The sequence below is a fragment of the Canis lupus genome, chromosome 22, assembly GCF_011100685.1.
Source record: "Canis lupus familiaris isolate Mischka breed German Shepherd chromosome 22, alternate assembly UU_Cfam_GSD_1.0, whole genome shotgun sequence".
Lineage (NCBI taxonomy): Eukaryota > Metazoa > Chordata > Mammalia > Carnivora > Canidae > Canis > Canis lupus.
This window is the reverse complement of record NC_049243.1, coordinates 25423158-25436521: the sequence shown is the minus strand read 5'-3', so window position 1 is coordinate 25436521 and position 13364 is coordinate 25423158. Positions and strand designations below refer to the sequence as shown.

At 35.1% G+C, this 13364-nt stretch overlaps 1 long non-coding RNA gene across 2 annotated transcripts in view; it reads left to right on the top strand.

Annotated features, from left to right (window-relative positions):
- Positions 1–13364, top strand: part of LOC111091751 — a 117590-nt gene that overhangs the window by 17729 nt on the left and 86497 nt on the right. For both annotated transcript variants that reach the window (XR_005376026.1, XR_005376025.1), the window contains 3 exons: positions 1372–1501; positions 2349–2446; positions 4646–4806. This is a non-coding gene — a long non-coding RNA (uncharacterized LOC111091751). The remainder of the gene's footprint in view (positions 1–1371; positions 1502–2348; positions 2447–4645; positions 4807–13364) is intronic.

Sequence of the window (13364 nt, the reverse complement as noted above, 5' to 3'; positions counted from 1 at the left end):
TTTTGCAATTGAGTCTTTAAAACAGAATTTTATAATTCACACTATCAGTTTAAATAATATAGGGTGAGTGAACACTATATTAAATTTAGTATAAAGAATTTATTAAATAAGAGGTATTAATTCTTGAGACATAAGATTACATGAATGGCAGTCAGAGGTAGGTATTAAATACATCGTTGTTGGATTTTATGGCTCTCCCATTTATAATTTCTATTGATAGTAACCCTCTTTATATCACTAAATGATTCTTTTTCAGAATTTCCTGGAGCAAGTAAACTGATGTTTAATCTTGCGGATTCTTTGCTGTTCCGTTAACACTCAGTGAGCCTTTCATTGAAACAACCATAGTGTATTTCCGTATTCCTGTCTCATCTCATTCCACACCTCTTCAGCCAAATCACAATTCTTGGAAGATGAGAACAGCAGGAGATTTTAATTTTCTTTTCAGTTACAAAACCAAGGTTGAGAGTACTAAACTTTACTTCTATGGTCTGTTACTGATTAAGTAGGATCATATACTGGTAACTGATTAGTTATATGATTAACACAATGATTGGCAAATAAATCAAACAAGAATAGTGCTCAGACTACTTTGACACTTAAGTAAAATGGATTTTTTTGTAGAAGATAATAGAAGAAGAGTCATAGACTATGACTCATAGAGCCCCTCGTCTGAGGGTCCCAAACAAACCAAATGCTGCCACTTGTCGCTGAAAAATCTAAAAGTAGAGAGACAGTGGTAGCGAAATGAGAAAGGAATATATTTCAGTGAGGTCGACATCAGCAAGACAGTGGACTAATGTCCCAAAGCCTATCTCTAAAGTGCTCAAAATACATCTAGGTTACACAAGGACAATGTAGGACAATGGTCAGTGGGTTCACGCGGGGAACAGTAAAGGTCAGGTCAATCATTGTCTTGGGGTCTAATCATATAAGGTCTTGCTGATACCAGGGCAGTCATTATAGCTTGAGGTGGTAGTTTCGGTTCCCATCACGAGATGCTTTGCCCCCTGGGTCTTTTGGCTGAGTTAAAACAGAAGCTGGAAAGAAGATCTTAATCAGTTACAAAGTACAGATGATCCAGATGAAGGTAGTTAAAGCCCCCTATCATAGTTACTTTATCTAAAAGTTTTTTACTGCACTATCATGAAAATTTGAAATGCTTTATTCCTGTCTTTATAAAAACTCTAAAATATTCACTAATTTCCTTTAAATATTCTTGTTTTGAAACTTTTGGAACATATACTGTTAAGGTTTATATGTGAGAAAAAATTTACTCATCTACATATTCGTAGAGGCATCTCATCCTGAACTCCATCATGGACTTTATCATTTGCCTCTTCTGACAGTCTTTCTGATTTACACACACAGGGAGACCTTGAGATTGCAGTCAGGATGTCCAGGAAAAAGCAGAAGTGGGACAGCCAAAATAATATTGACTCTGTGATGACCAGGATCTCCATTTTTCCGACCTTAGTATCGAACTACTCTGAGGCAAGAAGTAAGATGGGCTGGGATTTAAATAAACAGCACATTCATTTTTACATTGAAGTCTCTTGATTAACAGTAGAAGACATCACTCCTGAAAGCATCTGCAGTGTCAGTAATTCCATTAACAAAGAAGCCACTTTATTATCAACATACTGTAGATTCATTTTAATGTGTCATTTGCACTTCAAAGTCACATAACTTTTATTATGGTAAATCAATTAAAACTATTTCTCATGATAATTTATCTTCTGCAGAGTTTATCATCTCAGAGAATGCAATATTTCCCAATTTAACTTCCAAGACAAAAGTGATGTAATTTGAATGCCTTTTACTGAGCTTATTAAGCATAAAGATCACAGAAATTTCAAACCCTGAAAGATAACTGTTTCATCTATGTGATAAAATGGAAGCCACATTTTTTTGTAGTGTACTATAGGTAGTGGAGACAATATGCTAATTAGTAATATAACCTCATTTACTGATTTTCTATGTCTCCCATTTTAAAAGATAATCTAGTAAAAGCAGATAGTTTCTCTGATATTAATTTTAAAGAGAACGTAAAGATTTATATAAAAACATTTTATTGGAGATTTGCAAATGAACTGCATTTGAGGGTGATAGAGTCACCTGTTTTGTTACTTTTAATGACTTCATAAGAGCATGCTTCAGAGATTTAATCCTTATCTTATCTTTGAAAATGCCAGTATTTTTCAGCCATTGTTGAATATTTCTAAAATTGGCAGTTTTAATATCCACTTGCTGCCTAAATAATATTTGTGTGAAATGAGGAATTATGCCTTTCTAAGTTTAGTAAACTTAAAGGATATATTCAAACACTGATCATATTTTTGCTTTAGGTATGTTGCTCAATGGAATTTAGCTCAAAAATTCTGTCAATACAGATAGAAGATAAAATCCTCATAATTTTTTATGAGTGCCAATCAGAATATTTTAGGTAAGTACTGTATAAAGTCCAGGGTACGTATATTTATTAATGCAATTTTATTAAGGTTCTATTTATTTTATGCTAAAAATAAGCAACTTAAATGGCATATTTTTCTTCTGAGATATTTATATTTCTTGAAAAACCTCATTAGATATGGATGCATTATTCATTTTCTTATCATTGTCTCTAAGTTCTCATTTTGTTCCTAAATATTAGGAAATTCATACCTAACACATATCTTTGGACCCATTCATTTAATTTCTGCAAGGAGATTGTAGTATCTAGAGAAGTAGCACTTACAAAAATTAAGCTACTATATACCATCAGAAACAGATAGTGTCCTTAATTTCAGAATTTGTAATGGGAAAATTAGAACCTAATATAAATGAGGATTTTGCTTGTAAAAATGACCAGGGAGTAGAATTATGTTAATTATAATAAACTTCCTGCCTTCCATCATCATAACAGTGCCTAAAGGATTTCCTGAACATCCTTAAGTCTTTGCAGAATAATTTGGGCGCTACTGACATTGTTGAAAATCATGAGGATTGAAACTGGAGAGACCTAGTCTAAAACCTGACATATGTCATGTGTTTGTTTTACATTAGACATTTTACAGTATCCCATACATGTTTTGTTGTTATTGATGGTGGTGGTGGTAACAGTAAAATGATATTAATGTCAATTGTTTTAAGGATACTAGTGTAAAGCATTTGGAATCCAATTGTGTGCAAATCAAAGGAAATACATTAAGCTATAATTCTGATCCCCTACCCAGTCTATACCTCTAACCTAGAGACTTACAACATCCCTGAACCTCATGGCTATGTATTCCAAATGGTAATTAGGTTTCCACACCTAAGTGATCTTGAATTTAATCAGTTCACCCATCTTTTTTTCTCACTACTGTACAATGTGACTACAAAAATAGACCTATCAACAAGAGGAGGACTTGCAAAGAAACTAAGTTTGAAGATGGTGCAGTTACCTTTTCTTTCTTTCTCTTTCTTTCTCTCTCTCTCTTTTTCTCCTCCTCCTCCTCCTCCTCCTCCTCCTCCTCCTCCTCCTCCTCCTCCTCCTCCTCCTCCTCCTCCTTCTTCTTCTTCTTCTTCTTCTTCTTCTTCTTCTTCTTCTTCTTCTTCTATTACCTTTTCTGATAGTTTTAATGACTTTGTAAGAAATTACTTTGAGGACTTACATCCGTTTTCTATCTTTGGAAACTCCCAGGATTTTTTTCCTCTTTCATTATTGAATCTTTCTCAAATAAGTTTTAATATCCATTTCCAGCCTGAAAATGTTTGTGTGGAAATAAGAACTTTTATGCTTTTGTAAATTGAGTACAAATATTCTAAAGTGGTATCCACATTTTTATATTACATACTTCTATTACATTATATATATATATTTATTGATGTATAGAGCATATCTATGAACTTTTAAACTAATGTATTGTATATTTAGAAAATATTAATTAATAAGATGCCTTCCTAATAATAGTGACTTAATTTTTTCAATAACTAATGTCCCAAGGGAAAATATATATATACTTGAGACAAGGCTATTGATAGCTAAGGGTGTAAATCTTCTTTTCAACCCACTTTTCAATTTCAAATCCTGATAACTTTGAGTTATTTTGAACAACTTCTTGTTAGATGTAGTACGTCAAAAGTGTGTTGCCTCTGAATGAGGTAGATGAAGAGAGCTTTGAGCAATAAACTACCAACCCTCCTATAACCTTGTTGCCCTCCTGTACTTAAACACTGGGACTATCATCAGTGCATATTTTGTAGACATCTGGTTTTACTCACTTGTCCATTTTTGATGGGTTAGTTTAGTTAAAAATGGATGATTAAATAACAAATCTATTTAATTATGGAAATATATATGAACTATTCAGCAGTACACCAAACCCATGAGGATAGCTCCTTCATTGTGGAAATCCTACTCTTCAAACCTTCCCTTATAAATGCAATGAAATGAAATGGGACCTGAGAAAGCTCTCCATGTCAATTAATGCATTAAAGACTTAAACACCTTAAAGGATACAATTTTTACAATAAAAATTAAAGATAAATAGAAATTGTAACATTTTCTTCATATAACTACGTGGTTTGTCTTGTACAACTCCTGGAGTGTTTTAATTCTGTTTTATAGCTAATGCATCAGATGCTGCTATTTGAGTGCTGTGATTCACTTTTCTTCCTCCAGATACCAGCACACACATCATAGGAAATCTTTCCCCTGGAGGAGTGATCTTACTTCTCGTTGTTAAACTTGGGCCAGAGTCAAGATTTCAGCTCTGTGTTTGGCTTCATCTGTTTCCACTACAAGCATCTTCCAGAGAGGCTCTCAACCAAAGAAGTCCTAAGGTAGAATTGGCTACTATTTGAAACCTTAAAAATTTCCTTTCTGCCTTTGGGAGCCACACCCAAGTATTTGGCAAATTTTACTTTAAAACCAGGGAAAAGCAAAGGGTCTTTCATCTTCAGTTCCATACTCATCCAGGACCCTAAAAAGACTCATTAAACCACTAGAGTTATGCAATCCATGTTCCCCATGAGTTCTCCACTTCCCTCCTCAAGAGATGTCATTTTATAAATTCAGTGTTTACTTATTGTTGTCATTATTTTAAGGTAGATCTCGTAAATGATTCCAAGTTGCTAAGTCTATTCTACATGAAAGTAGAGTGAAGGATCACTGGTATTGCTAAGGCCTTCTATATTGCCCTCCTGAGGGAGAAATGCCCTCAGTGAGTAAAAAATTACATGCAGCATATCTTTAATAAAGAAGTATAAGTGCAATTTCTAGAGAGAGGATGCCAAGCCAAAACAAATAACAAAAAGCTATTTCAACACTTCTAATCCTTTTTGTTATTATCTCTTCTCCCCATTGTAAAAATTCTTGAAAAAATTGCTTTCTTTCTTATTGACATATTCCTAAATTCTATATTCATATGCATGTAATCATCATATAAAAACAGTTCTTTGGAATGTCATCACTGGCTTCTCTTCCTTGGAAAATGAAACCAGTCATATCTAATAACATTAAGGACCAGGAGAATGCCTTCATTTACATGACTTTAATATTCAACTGTCTCCATTAATATAATTATTGATATGATATTGATATGAGTCTGACAGGAAACATGAATAAAAATATAAAGTCACAGATAACTTTATTGTTTCAGGAACTTCCTAAGGACCTATTTATCTGATAATACCACTAGTCCTCTTCAAGGACCCTTCTCATAACAACAGATTATTCAAAAGAGTTCAAAAGACTGTGTACTCTTCAAGAGTTCTCTAAAACACTTCCTCAAAACTCCCTTACTTCAGTCAGTGCATCAATTCCACCTTATCTAAAAAATATTTCTAAATCTTGATCAAACCCTTACATAAAAAGACCTACCTTAAACCAGACTCCAAACAGCCTGCCTTTGTCTTCCATCAACCAAAGAAACAAAATAGCAAGTTATTTTATAACTAACTTTATAACTGGAATTGCAGTTTGGGATAGGCAAACAATGGCAAAGTTTAGATGAGTCCAAAGAAACAAAGGGAAGGTCCACTTTCATTCAGTGTCAGGAGGAGATGGAGGAGGATAGCTTTAAGCAAAAAGTTTATTGGAGAAAAACAAGAGTTTGAGGTTGTTGATGTTTCTCACTGGTTGTGAGGTGTGGCTAGTGCCTCATGAGGCAGGGAGTGATCTTCCTTTTCACTGCTAATTAAGCAGGCTGTCATGAGTGGTACGTGTATGTGCATGAGAGCTCCCCCTTCAGGGCTTTCCTTCATTTTAAAGAGTTTGCCTTCATTTTCGTACTTCCAACTTCCAAAAGGCCCTCAGACCCTAAAGAAGCACCTTCCCTTCCTTTATTCTAGGAATCAGTAACCTCAAATTTGCTTTTTTAACTAGTTATTTGGTGTTTTGGTTTATTTGTTGTTTGTTTTTAGGGACTTAGATATTTCACATGCTCATTTGTTCACTTGTGATATTTTAAAAACAAGTGTTATATAATGTATATGTACATTTAAATAATAATGTTAATAATTCCATGTACTTCTGCTTTCTAATTATCTATAGTACTATTATGGCAGCCCAATGTTCTGCTGCAAACAATTAAAAAGATCATTATGAATTACACAAATTTAGAAACCATCATAGATATGAGACAATGAAAACTAGATGGACTAACATTCCAAAGAGGGGGAGATTCATTCCAAAGTGAGGTCACAGTTGCTCTGAGAGAAGAATTGATCTTTGCTGGTACAGCCTGAATTTCTGTAGGGGAAAGAGAAACCAACAAAATTTTCAACAATCAGATGGGGGTAGAGGAGAAAATAGAGAACTGAGTGTCCTCAAATGTATGATCTTTTGCTCCCCAAGACATTTCATGTATTCTGAGGTTCTGCAGAAGGTTAAAATGCTATGTAGAAAGTTTCTGAAAAACAGAGCAAAATCTTTTTTTTTAAGATTATTTATTTATTTATTCATGAGAGACATGGCGGTGGGTGGGTGCGGGGGGAGCGGGCAGAGACACAGGCAGAGGGAGAAGCAGGTTCCATGCAGGGAGCCCCACTCGATTTCGGGTCTCCAGGATCACACCCTCTGCTGAAGGCAATGCTAAACTGCTGAGCCACCCAGGTTGCCCAATAGAGCAAAATCTTATAAGGTTCACCAGTCTTTAGAAAACAGAGATCTATGGTGAGGGGTGTGGTAGGGGTGGGTGGAGTCTTTCAACAGAGGAAATTAAAGTCCTAGGAGAGCTGAATGGATTTCCTACATTTCCTCTGTAGTCACTTCCTGAATGTGGGCCTAGGTGTGGACCAAGAATCTAGACTTGATCTCTAACAGAAGGTTGTTGTGGAGGGGCAGGCAATCAGCAGAGATTTTGCATTCTCTGAGTGATAAAATTGGTGACTAAATGGGCCCGAAATTCATGGTATTTTTATATATCAAGATGTTTGCTGAGGTCTGAAGCTGTGTAGTGCTGAATGATAAGGAGCTAAACCAAAAACTTCTGAATAACACAACTGAGTCATCTATTGCCTTTCCAGGCGATGGAAGCAAATGGTCATGTCCTAGAAACAGCGATAAATTAATGACTGACTGACCACCAAAAAACTGCAATCTAGTGCCAGCCTAACAAAATTTTTGACTTGATTGAGGATATCAATTAGAATTAAAAAAAAAATGTCTTAGCCCCCAAGAGTAAGTGATGGACTGAATACATCTTTGCTGATATTAGCCTACTGCCTGAGCCAGATGAGAGGTTGAATTGGAGACCTGTTCCAAAATAGCTCAATAGCTGAAATAGAAAAGAAAAACCCCAAAAAACCTGTATTGATTAGAGGTCATTGGAGATATTTGCCAATTTCACCCTTGGGTATAGGTGGACATTTTTAGAAAAAATCTTTGACTATTAAATAAGTAAGGAGTAGTTAAATAGCTTCACCAAAAATATCCATTTATCACCTCTATCCATTTATCACCAGACTATTTTTTGTTTGCATATGTGAAATTTCGTTTTTTTAAGATTTTATTTATTTATTCATGATAGACATAGAGAGAGAGAGAGGCAGAGACACAGGCAAAGGAAGAAGCAGGTTCCATGCCAGGAGCCTGACGCAGGACTGGATCCCGGGACTCCAGGATTGCGCTCTGGGACAAAGGCAAGCGCAGAACCACTGAGCTACCCAGGGATCCCCCCCATATGTGAAATTTCAACATGAGGTTTTTTACTTTCTGCTTAAATTTAGTCTGCTTTGGACTTTCCATATTCCCTTACTATATTTTTTTCTTGGATTCTATTTTTAACTCTCATTCTTAATATTTTTCCTGAGTATAAAATTCCAAGTTTATAATTAATATCTCTAAGTTTTTAGGCTTATTCAATTGGTATCTTTTAAGAATTTTGAAAAATGATCATCCCATTATCTCTAGATACTATTATTTTCCCTATTCTATTGATGCTTTGGGGTTTTATATGGACCTAGTGATGTGCTGCCAAATATTTAATATTGACTTTTCAAAATAACAAGATCTGATAATAGCATTTTCAAATTTCTGTGATGTGAATAGTCCCATCATGGTCAGTTTCAAGCTACCAAAGGTAATGTTCCTAAATAGACTTTGAAAGAGATAGTGTACAAGCAGCTCTTGCAAACCCATCAGAGCTGGTTCTAGCAAACTATTGTATAGACTTAGATTATTCTCTCTGTATATATACTCTGTGTTCCATGTTACATACTTTAGTTGTTCCTCCAGGATTCTCACATTCCTCTTAGGTATGATTAAGCTGCTAATGAGAACCTTGCATTTGAATTTCAGTTTAATTTTTTTTCATTTGGGGTTATGTTGAGTAATTTTTAAATATGGTAGTTTTCTGCTCTTATTTTCAAGACTTCTTAGATTTGTTTCAACAAATACATATAAGTTACATATAAATTATGTAGTTATGCATATAAAATTTTATCTTCTGCTTAATCATTTCAAAATTGTTTTTGGAAATTTTGTCTGTTTTTGTTGGTTTTTGACTCAGAGAGCCTTATTTTCTCTCATGTGTTGTGATTTTTGACTGTGAACTACTCATTGCCACTGAAAAATTATTTTTGGAAATTGCGCTAAAGTTGAATTTCACAAAAAGGGTATGTGTTTTCTTATACTAGTGACTTTTTAAAAATTCTCTCTCAAGCTTTTAGAATCTAAACCATAATTTCCTAAACAAATCTGTATGAAAACAAACTACCCTATAGTTACAGATTTTCCAGAGATTTGTCCATTTCCACCTCATTCTCGTATTGAAAAATGGCATGTTTTCTTGCTGTTATTTTCAGCAAAATAGTTTTTATCTCTCATTATTTGTTAATCAGAGGACACAATCCTTTGAGGTTTTGGTTTTACGTGGATTTCTCCTATTTGAATTTCCATGTTATATGGTCTAGAGATTTATTTCTTATCCTCTGCGATCTTTAAAATAGGCTTCCCCACAGAAACTCAGGGTCTCCAGCATTTAGTAGATACCCTCAGGGTAAATCTTCAAGATAAAAACTGGATCTGGTCCTCATCTGACTTTGGGGTTCTGGATTTCCCAATTTGGGGTCTGGGAATTGACCTTCCTGTTTTCTGTTTTTGTGTGTTTTGGTCGGTGTCAACTTAGCAGTGAATTTTATTTACATTTATCTACCATTTTACTAGTTTTTCAGAATGTTACTTCTTTCACCATGGAAAGTAACATGAAATAGCTAATCTCTCAAGTTACATATCAAAACCTAAGGCCAGGATTTTTATTTTCTTAAACCAGAATTTTAATCTAATGAAAATCCAAAGCACAGAATATAGCAGACTACATCAACACAGAGAGCCAAAAGTTGGGCTTTTAATCTTAATCAATGCATGTTTTATCTTTTCACCTAATCCTTTTTTAAGGAGCATTTTCAATTTCTTATAATAATTTAAATTTAGAACTTTTTCAGATTGTTAAATTAGATTCAATTTGCCTAATTAAATTGACTCACCTCACTTGTTTTACACAAAGGTTTTTCTAAGTATAAAATGTAACAAGCTAGTCTAGTTCTCATGAACCACAGACAACTACATTTAACATGCATTAATCACGTCAAAATAACTTCTGAAACTGAATTGTACGCTTTAGTTGGGGTACTTAAGTAGCATCTGTTTTGGAGTTCATTCTCTGGTGTTTAAATTTTCTGTGTTCTATATGATTTGTGGAAAATCCAGGTATTTCTCTACTTACTCAAAATTATTGTCTTCACTCTTTTGATAGATATGGTTGTAGTACCCTTAACATTGAAGGATTACATTTTAATATTATACCTTTATTGTGTTTCCAAAAGTATCTAACAACAAACTGGTAATTTTTTTCTTTGAGTACAGATATTAGGAATCAAAACAGGACTGTTAGTTATTAATAACATACAACTGTTGGAGAAGGGCATCAAAAAAACATGACCTCTGGTTGACCTGGGAGCTGGACCCAGGCACTGGGAGGGTTCTCACCCCCTGCTTGTCCTTGGTATGTACGTTCCACTTGCTTTTCCTGCTCACAGACTTAGGGATCAAATTGCATATCAAACCAATGCTTTCAGCATTTTGGGTTGTGGTAGACAGAATAATAGGTCCCCAAAAATGGCCAGATCCAATTCCCTGGAACTTCTAAAACTTGAAATGGCCAACTAAAACTTGTTAGGTTATATGGCCAGGGGGAATTGAGGTAACATGCAATTAGTTTTGTTAATCAGTTGACTGTGAAATAAACTGGGTTACTCAGGTGGGCCCAATGTAATCACAAGCATTCTTAAAAGCAGAAGAGGGAGGCAAGAAAGAACCAAAGAGAGTCCTGACCAAGGAAGTATGGTCAGAGAGCTGCAATGCTGGCTTTGAAGATGGAGGAAGAGGTCCTCCTTTCAAGAAATGCAGTTGGTTACTGGAAGCTGGAAAAGGAGAAGAATGGAATCTCCCCTAGAGCCTCTAGAAAGAAAAGCATTCCTGTATAAGTTGAGTTTAGGCTGGTGATACCTGAGATGAACTTTCTTTCTTTCTTTCTTTTAAAGATTTTCTTATTTGAGAGAGAGAGCAAGAAAGAAAGAGCAGTAGCACAAGCAGGGAAAGTGGCAGAGAGGGAGAAGCAGGCTCACTGCTGAGGAGGGAGCCTGATATGGAGCTGGATCCCAGGATCATGCCCTGAGCCAAAAGCAGATGCTTAACCCACTGAGTTACCCAAGCGCTCCCCTGAGATGAACTTCTGACCTGTAGAAAGGTAAGGTAATACAAATTGGTAATAGTTTAAGCCACTTATTTTGTGGGGATTTGCATGTATATATATATATATACACATATATATATTATTTCTAGCTTTATTGAGATAAAACTGGCATATAACTCTATGTAAGTTTAAGATCTATAGCAGAGTTGGGACGCCTGGGTGGCTCAAAGGTTGAGCATCTGCCTTTGGCTCAGGGCATGATCCCAGATCCCTCAATCGAGTCCTGAACCGGGCTCCTGCGAGTAGCCTGCTTCTCCCTCTGCCTATGTCTCTGCCTCTCTCTCTCTCTCTCTCTCTCATGAATAAATAAATAAAATCTTAAAAAAAAAATCTATAGCAGAGTGATTTGATACACGTAACAGTTGCAAAATGGTTAACATTTGTGGTCACTTGTCATAGAGAAAACTAATGCAGAGGTATCTGTTAGAGTTCTGTGAAATCTGTACTTTCCATACTTAATATATCCCATCCTCATTATCCAGAAATCAATAAACATAGTGCAACTATTTGATACTATTTTCAAAATGCTTTGCTATAAATTAAAGTTACAATAGTAAACAAGACAGAAATTCTACCTGTATTCAGAGAATACATAATAATATAGAATTTCCAGTATATTAACTTTATTATTAACCGTAAAAGCAAGCTCATTGGATATAATATTCTACATAAAAGGATGAAAGCCGTGTCCTCAAAATGTCATTTAATTTTGAAAATTTTGTTGGTGTAGAGGAAGATTTACTGGAGCAAATCTGAGGGTGTTGGGTGGAAAAATCTCTCCGTCATACTAAATTTCAATTGCAAAATTGGCCTATTTGCATATCTTTCACCACATTACTGTGCTCTTGCTGTGCTCTATCCAGGTTCTAGAAATAAAGGATGGTCTTTTGTACCTGAGTCTTGCATGTACTGTTCCTTTTGTTTAACCTGCTTTTTCTGATGCTTTTCACTTGGCAAACCCATGCATTACTTCTTTTTCATTTCCCCTCAGGTTTTACTTCTAGGAAGCATCCATGATCCTCTTACTAGCCTAGGTTATTTTGTCATGTTTATGTTTCCACAGTTTTTCGTGTTCATCACTATCCTATTTTAAAAGAATATCGAAAGGAAAGCTGTTATGTGACTATAATAGAAAACAGGTGCAAAAATAAGTGAGCCTGAAACCAATTCAGAACATACAAATGAAATATCTGAGAACTAGTTCATAACTAAGCTATAAATAACATAGAAAAACATTTCCTAACATAAAGTATATTGGTATGACAAAAGTTGCCTAATGAGAGAACAGAATTTCCTTGGGAGAACTTTGCCATTCTCTCTGATGCTGAGAGCATGCCTCACACCTGGGCAGAAGGATGGAAGTTACTATCTTCCAAGCTCAAGAATAGTGCAAGGTTTTCTCTCATGAGACCAATCAGGGAGCTTGACTGGCATCTCCTGAAGTGGAGGCACTCGGCAAACTGGTGCCTGTTTCATGCCTAAGCAAGCCTGCACGCCTGTGTTATGGCTGGATAAGCAAGTGGATACTAGTGATACTACACTACATTCCTAACAAATGATGAGGCAAGGGATGTTAATGTTCCCCATGGGTCAAGAGAGTTGCTCTGGAGTCATCAGATTCTTTCCATAGTGACAGAGTATTTGACTCCATGTTTTAATGCTCACTTGATTATAGAATCCTATAAATATTACGTATTTATACCTCTAATACATGGCTGGTGCATTGTTAGTATACAGTAAATTGGATGTTGAATGATGAATGATGTATGCTAAGTGGATAGGTGACTTTTTCTGGATATTTCTGGATATTTTTCGGGATATTAAGCTAATCCAAAATAGATGGCCTTTTAAAAAAGGCAAAGAGATTTTCAAAACAAGAACACTTTTCCCTCTAATTTTCTTAATATTTATCTCAAGTAGATAAGACCTAGTATTCTTTCAGATTAGGTAACCAGCTCAGGAAGAAGTTAATAAGAACAGACTTTGTTTTTCTAAATCTTTTCCTCTTTCATTGCATCATGTTGATTTAAAATGTCAATTGAATTAAAATGATGAAAGGGTCCCTATTTTGTGTACATGGAAACATTACATGAACTGTTTGAAAATTATCACTTTATTATTGTCATGACTATCATGATAATCAAT